This window comes from Rhinopithecus roxellana, chromosome 16 (assembly GCF_007565055.1).
Source record: "Rhinopithecus roxellana isolate Shanxi Qingling chromosome 16, ASM756505v1, whole genome shotgun sequence".
Taxonomy (NCBI): Eukaryota; Metazoa; Chordata; class Mammalia; order Primates; family Cercopithecidae; genus Rhinopithecus; species Rhinopithecus roxellana.
In genome coordinates this window covers 28,638,611-28,650,616 of record NC_044564.1, presented here as the reverse complement: position 1 = coordinate 28,650,616, position 12,006 = coordinate 28,638,611, and the positions used below count along the sequence as shown (strand labels likewise).

At 40.9% G+C, this 12,006-nt stretch overlaps 1 pseudogene across 1 annotated transcript; it reads right to left on the bottom strand.

The window, feature by feature from the left end:
- Window positions 1-11,386: 11,386 nt before the first annotated feature.
- On the bottom strand, window positions 11,387-11,702 carry LOC104670684 (annotated as a pseudogene). The gene has a single exon (XR_749167.2). The product of XR_749167.2 is annotated as a ubiquitin-fold modifier 1 pseudogene (transcript).
- Window positions 11,703-12,006: the final 304 nt, after the last annotated feature.

Genomic DNA, 12,006 nt, shown 5'->3' with positions numbered 1-12,006 from the left:
TGTCTGTAATGAACAATTAATCTTTGAAACTGTATTTAGCAATTTTTTTGATATTTGTTTTGTTTTGTTGTTTAAGACCCTGTATCACTGTGTTACTCAGGCTGGAGGGCAATAGCATGATCATGGTTCACTGCAGCCTTGAACTCCTAGTCTTAAGGGATCCTCCCACTTCAGATTCCCAAGTAGCTGGGACTACAGGCATGCACCACCATGCATAGCTAGTTTTAATATAAACGTTTTTGTAGAGACAAGGTCTCATCATATTTCCTACACTGAGCATCTTCCTTTTATAGTCACAAAAGTTTTAGGAGTATTTCTATTAGGCCTTTAGGTATAATTGTGTTCTTTGAACCCAATATGAGGAATTGGCATGAATTACATGAAGTGAACTAGCCAGTGAGACTAGTGTACACATTGCCTGCCCAGATGTATTTGTGAAACACTCTAGGTATCTAGATTTAAAAGTGTCATGCATCATGGATACTCATCTATCTGTTCATTCTTTGTGTAATTTCCTTTTGACATATTTCAGCTGAATGTTTTCCCTCCTTAAAGATATGTTAAAAAGCTTATAGAGCTCAGACTATTTTGACATGGTACACTTTACTTGTCCTTAGCTAGATTATATAACTAAAGTAGGAAATGTATATGCAAAAGAGCAAAACAGGTAAACAGTGAAAACAATTTTCCCTCTCATCTTACTGCTTAAAAGATTTTATGTATAGTTTCTGGAATTTTCTATGTAAATTATTGTGTCCTATGTTTCCTTCTTCTACAACTTTTGTTTTTTCTCTTAACAATATAGCTTAGAGGAAATTCTGTGTCAGCATGTCAGAACTTAGGGAGGTACCTCATTTTAAAAATGGCTGTAAGGTGAGCCATTATATGAATGCACTGTAATTATTTTAATCAGTTTCCTATTAATGAGTCTTTTAAAATGTTTTCAGACCATTACTAATAATAACAATGGACACATATCTTTGCTTCTGTGTTAGACACATCCATAGGAGAGAGTCCTTGAGATGCAATTGTCAGGTCAAATACTAAATACATTGAAAAATGTGAAAGATACTTCTAAATTGTGCTTCAAAGTGGCTATCCCAATGTACATTCCTGTTAAAATTGCCTGAAAATTTTCATTTCTCCACATCTTCAGCAATGATTTTTTTGTATGAATATAAAACTTAAAATTATATTTCACAGTTACTTTAGTTTTAATATAAAATATGAATGCTACTGAGCATGTATTCATATGGTCTAAGCTATTTATATTTTCTTTTTTGTCAAACTATTCATGTCCTTTTCCTATTCTCTATGGATTTATTTGCTCTTAATGATTTATAATAGTACTTTAAATGATAGTTTAATTCTAAACACAATCGTATGTACTGCCAATATTTTTTCTTTTCTTTTTTCTTGACATTAGGATAGTTGGCCCTAAAAAATGTTAAGGTATTGAGATTTGTCAGCTTTCCCCTTGGGTCAGTGTTTAATTTTCTTTATCAAAAGACACAATAATATTTTTGGAGAAATAAATGACTAGATTATTCCATACAATTATAGACATGGAACAAAGTTTTAGTTGCCTTTCATTTAAGAAGAAATACATTTTAGAAGAAAACACAAATAACTTGGAAACATGCTTGAAGAGATGCTAGATTTCACCCACAATTAAATAATAAAATTTAAAATTTTTCATTAAAAAAATTAGATCATCATGATTTTCATCAATAGCATGTAAGAAAACCTTAGTTATTATTTTTGAGAGTATTAATATAAGATTTTACAATAAGAATTTTGTTTCTACTGGTCTTCTTCTAGATTGAAAAGTAGCAGTTGCCCTGGAACATGGCAGAGGTTAGGTAACACAGACGGCCCCTCATCTAAGAAGCCCTACAGGTTCCAGTTTGCTTGGCTGTGGGGACCTAGTGAATTCAATAGGGCCTAGAATATACTATGTCACGAGGCAGCCTCTCTTACGGCGCATTTTAAAGTTTAATTTGCCCTCTGTATCTTAACAACCTGTCTTACAGCTTCCTGCACACTTCTGACAACTTGATTGAACACCCTTGGAGAAGTCCATGGCGTCGCCTATGACAGAGTCCGTGTAGGCAAAACCCCAGCCTATGCTGGAATTTAGCTTTTAAAAAGCAACCTAAATAGAACACAAGATTGTAAACTATAAGGAGATTCTAACACCAAAAGACAGTGTGACTTGAGCCAATGAAATGCCAAAATCCAGTTCTAGCTGACAACGTCAGTGGTGGGGGACAGACTTCCAATGCCATTTGAGGACAAAGCATGTGGATTCGTGACTGTAACAGCAGATACCCCACTACCAATGACCAAATCCCGTGCACATTCCTGTTCTTCAGTCACCTTTTCTCCATAAATGTTTGTTGGATAAAATTAAAACCTTCCCACATATTAACAAGTAAACCTTTATTCTCTGATTTAATTCTCTAAACTCATACTGCCTTCATATTCAGTGTCATTGACTTGCACCCAACGGTTCTCAGCTTATGTTGTAGGTGCTATCTCATCTTAAACTGATCCTGTTCTCGAGTTTCCAGAGGGAGTACAGCCCGGTCACCTCTGGAGTTCAGCCTAGTGAAAGTGCTTTCAGACTTCTGACGTCCAGAACTGTAAGAGTATACATGTATTTTGTTTCATGTCACCAAGTTTGTGCTAATTTGTCATAGTGGCCATAGGAGACTAATGCATACCTATCAGGAACAGTGAAAACATGTGACTGTAGACAAAGTGGAGAGCCTGACACACAGCTGTTAACCCTGTTCTGGGCAACTGAAGCTTTGGTTTTAAGGGATTTCTGAAACCAGTACAATGACTGTCACTTTTCCCCATGTTCATCCGGGGAATAAATGCCTAGACACCCGGCAGCAAGAGGTCTTTCCTTCCCCAGAGACCCTCTCTTCTCCTGTTACTTAAAGGGAAAATGTTACTGCTCATCACTGAAGTCACATATTCTTTTCCTTTCTGAACTTTAAGGCAAACAGAATTCTGTCTCAGGGGACTTAGGTGCCACCCCAAGTTAATATTCCAGCCACATCTCAGGCCCTCTCCTAGGACTCATCCCTGAGAACTTCTGAACTTAAATTCTCCCCAGGTTCCAGCATCACTCACTTTCTCATTTCCCTCTTCTGCCTTTAGTTCAGATTCTTGTCAATTTAGATCTTTCCCTACACATGGTTTATAATGAGGTTGTACAGCCAAGTGACAAAAGTTCAGATGGTCTGGTTATAAATCTGGGTTTTTGCAGTCTACCAACTGTGTGACATTGAACAAGGTATTTAACCTCTCTGGGTCTCAGCGTCCTTAAAAAATAAAAAAGTAGGATTATAAATGATACCTATCAATATAGTTATTATGAAGATTAAATGAATCAGAATTTGCTAGTGACTTACAATAGTGCTTGGCATAGAGTAAGCACTATTTGTTAATAATAAATACAAATCCCAAGCTTATCACTTACTCCACTTTCTGTCATAAGTTTTGATGTCCATCAAGGTTAGGCTCACAAATATCTCAACATTTTCAAGGCTTGCATTTTCTGTGCGTATATGAGATATATATTTGGTGAAATCATCAAACTTCAAGGGAAATCAAAAGAAATACTTTTTAGTGATTGTCCCTGCGGCTAACTTGGGCATTTCACTAGTCAGTGCTTCTAGCCTAGGCTAGTCCAATGCCAGATTAGAAATTGACCTAGTATGTGTTTTGAACCCTTATCTTCAATGCACTCTCCCCACAAAGCCCTATCCTTTTACTCATAAATGTTCATTTTTCCCTCCATCCTGTGAGACCTACTTCCAGGAAAGCCTCTGATATTAGTCATTAACAAAAAAATAAGAGCTTAAAGAAAAGATGCTATTTACCTAAGAAGAACCATTTTTTAGCAGAGGTTCTGTTTGGTTTTGTTTTTCTTGTCCCTCCCACACCCTCTTCGCTGCCTTCAATAAATTCAGGATCTAGATCATGACTCTAACACTTAGCTGCTATTTGATGCTAGGATCCTCAGTTTCTCTATCCAGAAGGCACTCCTGAAGATGACACTCCTGTCCTGGGACTTCTGGGAGAGTCATTCCCAGCTCTATCTCAGGAAAAGAATGCACTGTTGTTCAGGAGGCCATCACTGCATCACAGTGCCCTGGGGTCACAGCAGTGACTGCTTCAGGGAGGGTCTGGGAACACTCCTTACAGCCAGGGGCAGTTTCTAGATCTCTAAAATGAAAATATTTAGAGCCAGAAAGGCATGCATCCACATCTCTGAAATTCTCAAATTTCCCACATGCCACTTTCTAGTTCCTGAGAAGCAGATGCGGAAAAGATACTCTGCTTATTAATAACTGGGGTTTTATCCTCACTTCCTATAGAAAATTATTTATCTGATGAGATGAATGGGCCCTTGGTGAGCCTTTGCCTAAGGCCTGAAGCAGCGTTTGGAGGAATATGAAATGTGGACTGTCTGCATCATACTTACCCGGAGTGCTGGGTGAAGTCCAGATTCTTCGCTCTACCACAGATCTAGGAAGTTAGGATGTTGAGGTGAGAATCAGACATTTTTTATAATGAGTGATTAGTGAGCACTTCTGGCCTAATCTAAAAGCAACGTGAGTGGCCCCTTTGGCCCTCTTTCTTCTGAGACTATGTCCTTACTTTGGCCTTAAAGCTTCCAAATGGAGTTGGGGAGGCACAAGGTTTCTGGAAAAGGGAGTGATCCAGTCACATAAACAATATTGAGTCTGAAAATATGAAATACTCTTCTCGTGGCCAAGAATGCAAGCATTTAAAAGAGAAAGACAAGTCAAATTGTAGGAAAAGCAATGAAATCTATATGGAAAAATAATAGTTGAAGTAAAATGCAAACTGGAATACAGCAACAATTGATGGAAAAGACATAAGTTGGGGCCTTCTACCTACAAAGAAGAAAATATAATCCTATCCCACTATTTTCCCCAGGACTGAGCAACACTTAAATTGACAGAGGTGAGTTGTGCAAGGGAAAAGGAAAGACAGAGGAGTCATGAGAATACAGTTTTGAGCATAAAGTCCTAAGATTAGAGTAAACATTGATAAAACAAGAACTTAATAATAATAGAAAATACTCGAGATTGTGTATTGGACGCTAAAGTCTACAAGTGCATTACTCCACTTAAGCATCATGAGCAGCCCATATGGTGGATATGGTGGATATCAGCCTTTCCCCTGATTTACAAATAAGGAAACAGACATAGGAACGCTCTGTAAATTACTTAGGGTTGCAGAGCTAGTAAGCTAAAGAGCAAGGATTCCAAACCAAGTGGTCTATTTCCAGAGCCAATGCTTTTAGTCACTATGCTACCATTTTCCCTCATCCAAAAATCTTACAAAACTACATGAAGTTATAAAACAAAAGCAGCAAAATTAATAAAATGAATATGACACATGGGAAAGAAGAAATGGGGAATATGAGTGGAAGTGGGAGTTTATCGTTCTGCCTCATGTTAGAGTGGTAGAACTATTTTCTAAAATGGATATGTCACAATACAGCAGAATAAGCAAAAAGTTTAGAAATATAGGGGTAACAACAAAGTGGCTAAAGACTATCTTTGGAGAGGAGAACTGAACTGGAGTAGAAAGGGTTGAATTTCAGTATTATTCAAATTTATATTACACTTATTTTAATAAAAACAGAAGAATTTTTCTATTTGTTTAGAAATAGTTACAGCTGTGTAAGTGTATCAAAACATAAAAATCAAATTCATTTTTATATCTCTCACATATTTTTTAAAGTTTGTCTTGTCAGACTAATAATTGAAGGTCTTCTCTAAAATGTCAAAAAATATGAGTTTTTAAAATTTGTCATCCCTGGTAATATTATTGCCAGGCATGGTAGAGACAGGGGGCAGGACTATTAAAAACAGACAGATTTTGTCCCTCCTTCTGTGAGGCAGTTCTGACCACAAAGGGCAAGTGATTCTCTGCACCCATTGTGCAGGAACTTTGACCCTCCAGAACTGTACTAAGCAACTGAGAATAAAGGAATCAGGCAGCAGGGTGCCTAGAGGAGTCCATTAGTCTCTTTGTGATGGTTTTGTTGTTACAGGGCTAATCTCATACATATTGCACTAGGCGCAATGCTGTGCATTTTCAGTCCTATTTATCATATTTTTACAGGTGCTTACTTCATAAAAGCAAGCATTTTTATGCTCCCTTTAAAATAGGGTTCTTCTATTTGCATTGCCTAGGAAAGGCAATCAGAGGACCACTGCCTAAGGAACTCACTCACGGAGCACACATATATAAGTATCCGCTCTCCATCTTCATTATGTATCTGTCTATTTACCTATCAAGCTACCTAGCTACCTTCCTACCTACCTACCTATCTGTGTTAGTCAGCTTGGACTGTGTATTAGAGTTCTCTAGAGGGACAGAACTAACAGGATAGATATATAGCTATAGCTATAGATATATAGATATGAGTTTATTAAGGAGTATTAACTCACACAATCACAAGGTCCCACAATAGGCCATCTGTAAGCTGAGAAGCAAGTAAGCCAGTACGAGTCCCAAAGCTGAAGAACTCGGAGTCTGATGTTTGAGGGCAGGAAGCATCCAGCATGGAAGAAAGCTGTAGGCTGGGAGGCTAAGTCAGTCTAGTCTTTCCACATTTTTCTGCCTGCTTTACATTCTGGCAGCACTGGCAGCTGATTAAATGGTGCCCACCCAGATTAAGGGTGGGTCTGCCTTCCCCAGCCCACTGACTCAAATGTTAATCTCCTTTGGCAACACTCTCACAGACACACCCAGGATCTTTGCATCCTTCAATCCAATCAAGTTGACACTCAGTATTAACCATCACAGGCTCCTATAACAAAGTGAGAGAGACTGGTAGCTGCAACAATAGCCATTTATTTTCTACAGTTCTGGAAACTGGGAAGTCCAAGAGGAAAGCAGATACTGTTTCTTGTGATGACCCTTTTCCTGGCTTAAAGACGCTCACCTTCTTGCTATGTCCTCACGTGGCAGTGAGAAGAAGCTCAGGTGTTCCCTGCTCTTCTTATATAGGCACGAATCCCTTCACGGGAGTTCCATCCTCATGACTGCATTTAAAACTAGACCCCTCCCAGAGGCTAGTAACAGCACATTGAGGGCTAGGGTTCCAAAATATGAATTTTTGGGGGAATGCAAAATTTCAGTCTGTACCTCTTCATCTATCTATCCATTCATCCATCCATTTATCCACAGAACAATAACAACAATGGCTTCTAAGTTACTTCCTTATATTATTTCATTTTATCCTTTTAGAAATTTTCTCAGATAAACAGTCCATAGCATAAGAACTGACTTCATTGAGACTCTTGAAGGTTGACTCTACTGTTTGTACAACTAATAAATGGTGGCACAAGAAATTTACCCCACATCTTCTCTATCCTCCTCCCCTCCCTCTCTCCCTCTCTCCCATGTACTGACTCCATTCCAGCCACATTACCTCACTAGCTGCTCCCTGAAGACCCCAGGTGTCCTTCCCCTGAGCCTCTGCAGTGACTATTCTTATTATCTGGGATGCTCTTTGCTCAGATATCTGGCTCAGTTGCCTCTGAGGTTCACATTTCACTTTCCCAGTGAGGCTTGTCTTGTCCACAGTTCAAATGGAAACCCCTGCTTCTCTCTATCCACAATCTCAATCCTCCATGTACTTCTTTATTCTCCATAGCATTCGTTACTGGCTAACCTACCAGATAATTTCCATGTTTGTTGCTTCTTTTCTCTGCTTCAACTAGAATGCAGAGTCCACAAAGTCAGGAATTTTTCCTTTCTTGTAATTGACACTACTACCTACAATAGTCCACAGCACATCCCAGATGCTCGACAGATACGTTAAATTGATAGAGTGAATGAACTGCTTTCCAAATCGAATCTGGATTTTCCATCATCATCTCACACTATGAAAAGTAGAACTTACATTTTTGCCAAAATCACTCATGTTCATTTACTCAAGCCAGATGATGAGGAGAGACCTGGGCTTGTTGCTGTCACCCAATTCACTTCCCTCTTCTCTGACCTCCTCACCATCCCTGCTGTCAGCTCCTTTACACCAGGAGCTCATTGCTTCATCTTTGCTTGCCCACTGAAGTATCATTAAGCTTCCTTGCCTCTGCCCTAGCACCATTTACCTCTTCTTTCTTACACAGTCACAGGGAGGTTTCTAAAAGCTACATATAATCTTGTCATATCTTGCTTACAATCCCTTCATGACTTTTCATACTTTCAGAAAAATGAACAGATGCCCTGTTGTGGTGTTTAAGTTTGTTTTCTTTCCACCCTTGTTGAACCCTGCGGGTGCACCTCCCACCTTTGGTTTCATCTTCAGACACACCTGACTACCCGTCTAGTGTCCCACTGACTGGTCATCTCCATTCTTTCTCTAGCTTTTTAATCCTATGGCTTTGACCCTGAAGTAGCACTTCTCCACTTAACTGTCCCCTTCTCTTCCTTGAAGGTGCAGTTCATCCTTCATTACCCCAGAAGTAGTTGATGTTCTTCTTACCTGCTTCCATTATCTCAGCACCTAACTATCCAGTTAATTGTTTGGTCTGGTCCTCTGTTCCCCCCAATTACATTGTAAATTTTCTGGGGCAAGAGATGTCTTTCAACTCTGTATCTTCAGAGCCTAGCACAGAGTTTATTATAAAGTCATCATTAGCAAATGTTGAATATGCTAGAAGCTGAAGGAAATGCTGGTACTTTTCTCCTTTCCCCATCTTGAGATGGTTCTCCTGGGTTGCAAAATAGCTTAGAAAAGATTGTATTTTCAGCAATTCAGTCTAATGGAGACCTAGCAGAATGCTAGGGTCAGCCAGATCTGGGTGTAATTGTAACACTTGTGATTTGATATCTTGGTGATTTAGACTAGAGCCAGAGCAGTTCTTAAAGAGAATCTTTTCTGATCGTTTTAAGCAGCATGATAAATTTTAAGTAAACACAAATCTTCAATAATTACAGAGTAGGCATGAGTGCTTCCTTTCTTGGTGCCTCTACGTGCAAGAAGCTGGATGCTAAGCCCAACCCCTCTGGGTGAAGTGGGAATCTGTAAGAATGACATGCCTAAGTCTAAGTTAAACAAAAAGACACAAACGAAAGACATTTAAACACTTTTTTTAAATGAAAATGAGAAAGCGCAGGTTCCTAACACACATCAGGAAATATATTGTTTCCAATGAGGTAGGAGTGCTTGGAGAGAAGAACAGATGGAAAAGGCAAGGATGGGCCACCTGGTCACTCCCTGGTCTGAACCTCATGTCTTACTAGGTTGTCATCCCCGATGCTCAAACCTCACACAGAGGCTTTAGGACTCAGCCTGTGAAGTCAGAAAGGGTGGCTGCTTCCACATCCACCCTATTCCCTGGCACACAGAAAGTTTTGGGTAAAGTCAGCCTCAACACATCATTCCTCATACACGTCAATTCTTCCTCCACAATCGAGTCAAAGAGCAAAGACACATGAGCAGAGGCACATTAGCAAGAACAAGGTTTTAATACAATCGGGAAAGACAAGGGCCCATTGAGAAAAATGGGCAAGTGGAAAAGTAGCACCTGTAAATAGCAGGGGGTATTCTGCCAGTTCAAAGATTAGAGAACTGGCTGAGGACTTGGGGCAGCCAGGTTAACAGTCAAGCCAGGGGGAGTACAGCAGACACATGCTGGTTTCTTCTACCTTCCACAGGGGAGTGTCTCAAATACACTGTGGTTCTGACTGGGCTTATCAGCCTCCTCATGCCCTCCAATACACACACACACACACATACATACACACACCCATTGAGGTTTGGGGTCTCTGTCTTCTAAAAGGAGAGAGCAGCTTAAGTTTAATTTAAAGGGACTGAGCCCCTTCCTCCAGGGGCAAAGTTTGTTCATGGAGATCACATGTGGAGAAGAACTTGCTTCTTATTTGTCCCCCATCACACCACCTGTGTGTACCAGGTGGGCCTCAGGTGCTCTTTGTGAATGGGGGAGTATAAGTGTGACTATTCACAGCATTTGTGGTGCTACCCCCCACGACACCATCTGATCATTGTCCAGGTGGCCTTGGGTGCTTGGCTGCTGTGTCGGCACATGAAGGCCTCTCATTATAGCTATAGTGGGATTCACTATAGATGTACTACCTGTGTTTTGTCCAGGTGAGCCGACCATGGACTGATGGAAAAAGGAACCACAAGGACCTCCAACGATAAGAATGTGGTTGCCTCTTCCTGGTGTAACACCTGGGTTCTGGAGCGGTGTATGCCAGGTATTTGGCATGAAGGTGGAACAAGCAGGGATGGTGCTGGTGTTTGTAGCCACAACCAATGTGGTGTGAGCAGGTGAGCCTCAGGCTACCTGACCAAATGGGGGAACAGACTGGTGCTGGCTGTTTCCCTCCATCCTGGTATAGTTTTTGGTGTTCTTGATGTGGAACTCCGGAGACGTGCTAACCCCAGTTTTCACCATGTCTAAGGTCTCCAGGTCTCATTATCCCCCATGGGCCTAGAGTAGAATTGTCGACTGATGCAGTTACTGTCTCCAATGCCAGACATCCTGGTGGTATCTCTAAATGTAGATGACTTGGCTGTGCCAATGAGGAAAGCATTTGGGTTTTTAATCATATCTGGCTGCACATTGATAGGCAGGCCAAATGCAAAATATGGTAATGTCACAGTGGTGAGATCTGCTGCCTTTATGCTGCCACTGTGTGGCTGGGCTGCAAGAACACCTTAGGCCTATAACTGGTGCTGGGGTTGCTGGGTTTCCCAGAATAAAAGAACGCTCTGACTTATCCTGCCCATGAGAAGCCCCAAATATGGGCTGGGAAGTGGAGCATGGATTTACAGCATGGTGGGAAGTTGGGATCCGACCCATGACTGACTATGCAGGTAAACTGGTGAAGATGTGGGCTGAGACAATGTTGCCACTGGGTTCATGGTCCAGAACCATATGAAACACCAGACAAGATAGGATGCACTTCTTCCTTGAGACAGCAGCAGACTGAAAGACAACAGCTTTTCAATAAGGAGTCGTATCCACAGTGCTGCTGCCAATGGTAGGAATGGATGATGATGACGCAGAGGTTCTACTCCCTAACTGGAAGTGTCTGGAGGAGCCATCATGGGAAGGCTCAGGAAAACAGGGGTTCTGGGGAGACAGACTTTCCAACGCTGTCCATCAGGGGACACCAGTGTGAGCTGAGTGGTGGCTTCCGGATTTATAATGTGATTAGAAGTTACAGTCGGTCCTATGACTATGCAGGCAAACTGGTGGAGATGTGAACTGAGGTAATGTTTCTATTGAGTTGTGTTTTTTCGTTTTTTTTTTTGTTGTTGTTGTTGTTTTAAATATCAATATTTATTCTGAAAGGTAATCTTATGTTCCAAGTAGCAGATATTAACAACTTCCAACGCAATCTCTAGGAATAATCCGCAGTTCTGAACCATGTTTTAGAAAAACATTTCCAGCAGTCTGTGCAGGATTTATTCCTATTCCATCATTGGTAATAATTGCACTTGTTGCAGCAGGAACTTTAAATTCTTCTGCTGCAAACTTTAAGACTGCTGTGAAAGGTGTACTTTCAGGAACACTGAGTACTTTGTACGGCAGCCGTGGGTCCGACGTCAGCGTGATCTTAAAGGAAACCTTCGACATGGTGGTGCCAGGATGAATCTAGAACAGACGCTCGAGTTGTTTGTTTGTAGAAGCAGAGAGCCCCAGATAAGACAGGATGCACTTCTTCCTTGAGATAGCAGCAGAGTGGAAGATGGCAGCTTTTGAAAAATGGGTGGTATCCATAGCCTCGCTGTCGATGGTAGCAAGGAAAGATGATGTTGCAGAGGTGCTGCTTCCTAAACTGGAGGTGTCTGGGAAGTCTCAGAAAACCACTGAGGAGAGAGGCTTTCCACTGCTGACCATCAGGGGCCCACAGTGTGAGCTGAGCAGTGGCTCCCTGATTTTACAGTGTGGTTAGAAATTACAA